The sequence below is a fragment of the Dipodomys merriami genome, unplaced genomic scaffold, assembly GCF_024711535.1.
Source record: "Dipodomys merriami isolate MVZ:Mamm:240054 unplaced genomic scaffold, mDipMer1.0.p SCAF_719, whole genome shotgun sequence".
Taxonomy (NCBI): Eukaryota; Metazoa; Chordata; class Mammalia; order Rodentia; family Heteromyidae; genus Dipodomys; species Dipodomys merriami.
The window spans coordinates 347,396-353,090 of NW_027206312.1; positions in this window are offsets into that span (position 1 = coordinate 347,396).

The following is a 5,695-nucleotide window of genomic DNA, read 5'->3' on the forward strand; positions in this document are numbered from 1 at the left end:
ATGAAGTCTGACAATAAGAATCACATTCAAGAATTGGAAGCATTGGGAAAGATCCAAGAATCAGTACTCACATGGTACATAGAATTCCAAAACAGCTGACCACATCTCCTACTCTATCCAAATAGGTATTTATTAGCATACTAGCTTCAGCTTATGAATGGATGAATATTGTATGTAAATAGAGTCTTATGGTTAAAAGAGGTGGGCTTCTTATTTTGTCCACAGTTGGGGCTTCAAATCAGGCCCTGGACCAGGCCTGATATTCTAGTCTTCAAGGATGGTGAGCCTTCCCTCCCTCCACAGTGCAACAGTTACCCAGACCTGAGTTCAAATCCCAGTACTGACAAAAGAATCATCCTGATGTAGGAAGCCAGTCGTTGCACCTGTTTTCCTCTCCTGTGAAAGTCCTGGGTCTCAGCTAGGATGGAGAATGAATGCATAAGCAACCCTATAACCATGGGAACAGGTTGTCATCCTGTCAGCACAGTTATACCTGTAACCATACTCAGTAAAACACACAATATCTCCATGAATTAGACACAAATTAAGGAGAAGTGCACCTAATGCAAGAGGCTGTCCGCACATGTATGTCAATATAGATCCTATGTTTCAAGGATGAATCTCTTCCTATCCTGGCCCTCCCTGGGTTTCGATGTCAGGTCCTGGGAATGGCCTAGCTCCTTAGTTGCTCACAGGCCTGTGTCCTCACCTAGACCCTTTCCCCAATTGGACCTGCTAGACTGTGTTCAAATCCCAATACTGTGAAAAGATGAATCCTGATGTGAGAAGCCCATCGATCCACCTGTTTTCCTGCCCTGTGAAAGTCCTATGTAACGGGGAGGATGAAGAAAGCTATATAGGCAACTCTATAGCGATGGAAATAGGTTGTCATCCAGGTCAGCACAGTTATTTCTGTCATCATACTCAATAAAACACAAAATGCATCCAAGACTAAGACACACAATAAAAAGAATAACTACACTGAACAAAAGACACATTCCACACATGTATGTAAATAGAGATCCTATGTGTAAAATAGGTGGGTATATTATTTTTGCCCATGCTAGTGCTTCAATTCAGGCCCTGCAACATAGACTGATATTGCAGTCTTCAAGGATGGTAACCTTCCTTTTCTCCCACAATGCTATAGATTTACCATGAACTGAGTTAACTCTACATCAGCTTCAATCACCTCAGGGTGGCGGGCTGCCATGGGTCCATAGCCGATCCTGGCATCCTAGGCCCTGAAGTCTTGCCGGAAAAAAACAAAACAAAACAACAAAGAGAGAGAGGGAGAGAGTGAGAGAGGGAGAGAGAGAGAGAGAGAGAGAGAGAGAGAGAGAGAGAGAGAGAGAGAGAGAGAGAGAGAGAGAGAGAGAGAGAGAGAGAGAGAGAGAGAGAGAGAGAGAGAGAGAGAGAAAGCCATGGGATGGATATTTTATATTTTGTTCCTTTTCATGGTGACCATCCTGGGTCTCAATGACACACCTACAAAAGGGTACTTCACTTTGCATTGGGGAAGGCTAGTGAGCTATGCCATAGGCCCATGCAGCCATTTAGGCCCTGAATTCTTGTCCTGGTCCTGACACCTACTAGTGGGGTGATTTCCCAAGAGACTCTTCCTATGCATGGGAATACCAATGGAATGTAAGCAAACTCATGATTGAATGAAAAGTTTCTGCGTGCATTAGTCTAGTCTAAAATTAGACCCAATGATCCTAGGACACCGATTGATCTTAATGAATATCTTACTAACATGAAAAGAATACTATTCCTTCAATGGTGGTGTAATAACTACCTAAGAGTTGGTAGGAACATAGTTGATGTCATTGAATCCTAGGTAGATGTCTGTGGCACTCCATACAAATATATATTTCTTGATATACTACCACCTGCCTATCAATGTATGGCTATTTTGTCCACCCCTGCGGCTTGATCTCAGGGTCTGGGAACTTCCTGGCAGCTTCCTGGGATAGAGTTTTCCTTGTTGACACACTGATTCATGAATTGGGTTTGCTAGGCTCTGAGTTCATATCCCAGCCCTGCCAACAATTGGATCATGTAGTAAGAAGCAGAGTGTGACACCTGTTTTCCCTTTCTCTGAACGTCCCGGGTGTCAGTCATGATGGAGAACATGTCTACAAATCTAGATACTATGTGATAGGATGTCATCTATATAATAAATGGAATGTGTGTTATCACAGTCAATAAAATAAATGGTAAATAAATGAATAAAACAGAAATACAATAAATAGCCACAACAAACAAGATATGGACTGAACATCTATAGGTAATTACAAATGCTATCTTTACAATGTACATAAATAGTATGTTTCCCAGGACTGGGGCTTGAATTCAGGCCTAGGGCCCAGGCCTGACTTTCTTGTCTTCAAGCATGGTGAGCTTCCCCTTGGTCCACAGTGCTGCAGAGTTACCCAGACCCTGAGTTCAAATCCAAAGCCTGGCAGATAAAACGGCACCAATTGCAAGCCAGGGATATATATATATATATATATATATATATATATATATATATTTGCCAAGCAAGATCTTGAACTCAGGTCAGTGCAACTCTGCCTCAGCTTCCATCACCCTTGGCTGGGGGTGCAGCCACTGGAACCACAGCCAATCCTGGAATCCTAGACTTCCAGGCCTTGGGGGGGATGCCCAGAAAAGAAGAGGTGGGATGGTGCTTTTACATTTTGCACCATGACCATCTGTGTCTGAATGACACGGCTCCAAATGGTACTTCACCTTGCATTGCTGAAGCCTGGTGGGCTATTGGATAAGCCATAGTCCCGCAGGGCGAATCCCAGTCATGTCACTTCCGGCTGGCGGGAGGTCCTAGGAGACTTGTTCCCATGCATAGGAATAATGATGGAATGTTATAAATGTCACGGTTGACTGAGTTGCTCGTGAATGATTCGCCTATAAAATTCGACATCATGACTTCAGTAGGCTGATTATTTTTATTTAATATGAAGCATTAAAAGCATATTATTTCCTACAGGGATGCAATAATTTCAGGACACTGATTTACTTAATAGTTTATTAAGGATGAAAACAATGACATTAATTACATGGAGGCATAATAAATACCCAAGAATTAGTAGGAGTGTAATCTATATAACTGAATAATGGATAGACCTCTCTGGCACTCTCTCTCTCTCTCTCTCTCTCTCTCTATATATATATATATATATATATATATATTTTTTTTTTTATATATATATATATATATATATATATATTAATTTACTACTATCTGCATGTCAACCTATTCTTATTTTGTCAACATCTGGGGCTCAATCTCAGGTCCTGGAAACTGCATGTCAGCTCAATTTGCCCCAGGATGGTGTGTTGACACTCACCCATTCATAAATTGGGCCTTGTAGGCTATGAGTCCAGATGCCAGCACTACCAAAAAAAATGAATTGTGGCATAAGAAGCTGATGGTGACACAAGTTTTTCTTTTCTGTGAAAGTCCTGGTTGTCAGGTATGAAGTGGAATACATATACAAACATATGTCCTATGTAATCAATGTAATTACTGTTCTACGTATCATAATAGTCAATAAAATGAACAGTCAATACATGAATAAAACAAAAAAATAAAATGAGTAACTACAATGAACACAATATGGAGTCAACATATGAATATAAATCATATATTTAAAATGTACACAAATAGGATCTTTTCTAGTGGCGGGGATTGATTTCAGGCCTAAGGAACGGACTTGAATTGTTTTTACTTCAAGGAGGCAAGCTTCCCCTTCCCACACAGAGCAACAGTGTTACCCAGACCATGCAGTCAAATCCCAGTCCTGGCAGAAAAAATGGCACCTTTATAGTATGTGAGGCCCAAGTCTTAGGTATTTCATTCTGTCTCCATTTAATGAATGTGATTGTTTAAATGCTTCCTAAAGTGTTAGTTAAAATCTATCAGTGTCCCATAATATTATTGTGTATAATTTTATCCTAGAATCATTCAAGAACTTCCCATTCAATCATGAAATACATCACATTCCATTGGTAATCATATGAATAGGAATGAGTTTCTTAGGATCTCCTTCCATTTGGAGGTGGCAGGACCAGGATTCAAACTGTGGGCTCCAACTCCCACGACTTAGACCTTAGGGTAGTGAACTCACCGATCTGTTCGAGTACATCAGCAAGACCAATGATTAGGCAGGCACCAGTGGCTCTCAACAGTCCTCCTTGATACTTACAAGGCTGTGACTGTGATAGGAGGTTCATGGTCAAAGTCAACCTAGGCAGGAAAGTCCTTGAGACCCCTGTCCAACTTCAGTGCCAACAAAGCCAGAAGTAGAGCTCTGTGGCTCCAGTGGGTAGTCTTGAGCAAAAGCAGCTCACAGAATGTGCCTAGATCATGAGTTCAAGGTCTGGGACTGGCAACAAACAGACATACACAACAATCTGTGCAGCCATCTGCCTAAAGCAGGTCACCCTCTTTTCCCCAACTGGATTGGATAGAGTTTCCTGGGAAAGGGGCTGATGTCATCTTGACTCCGCCCATTCTGCCTGCATCACAGTATTCAAGACACACCCCCATTCTTTCATGGTTCCTTCTGACCAATGGTATACAAGAATGGTGGCCATGCCCATATTCTATTCTGCCCTGTAGCACCGGGATTACCTCTGTGGTTGACTCCACTACCAGTAGTTGAGGAAGGTAGAGGTGGGTGAGTGGTGAGCAAGAGACTTGAGGCCTGGGAAGAGAGGCCTTGCTCAGCCGCACCATGTGTCAGCCCGTGCCCTGGCCCCCTCCTCCCCTTCCCAGCTATGCAGCATTTCAAACCTGGTGTTGCTGGCTCAGACCTGTGGTGCCTCTTGGATTCCTCAGGCAATGGTGCAATGGTGTGGCACTGGCCGGCTTGTGGCCCTGACCTAGTCCTGGCCCCCCTGTCATCTGCTCCAGGCCTGAGTGTCTGCCATGCCTCTGTCATCACTGCTGGCCTCACCCGGAGCAGCTGCCAACAGATTCTCCCAGCAGCACATGTGAGTGGCCATCCACACACGACCACACCCCACATGCCCATATCCCCCTGTCCTTCTCCGTCCTGACCAGGACCTGCACCTCCCCCATTCCCCACAGTCTGGCCCAGGCCCTGCCACAAATGCCCCAGGGATGGGCGTGGGTGTTGACCTGAGGATTCCACCCCCATCCCTAGCCTCAGGGTCCCAGGAAACAGGGAGGTGTAGGGTTGGGTGAGGAGTGGGCGCTACAGAGCCATTCGCCTGGAGCAGTGGGAGCCACACAGTGGCGCATCTGCACCTTTCCTCTACCTGGTGGGAACCTGGAGGCTTGAGTTCAGAGGTGGGGAGCAGCATGTCCACACTTACCTTCTGGGTACATTTCCTTTTTTCTGGGGTTGAGGGTGTAGGATGCAGAAGATAGACCCCTTTGCTGTGTGAGCCCTTGTCTTCTATGTTCCTTCTCCCTTTGATTTGAAGAGGTTCCCAGAACAGCCCAGTAGGGAGGTGAGTGTGTTGGGGGTCAGAACAGAAGGTGAATATCTGGGAGGAACACCCCACCCCCACACATGCACCCCGGCTTTCCCCCCACACCAGCTGTCAACAGTCCTCACAGGGTGATCACATTTCCCAGCTCTGCCAACTTCTGCTGGTGCTCCTGGTCCATCTGGTCTCCAACAAACTCAGGAGAGGCACTGCT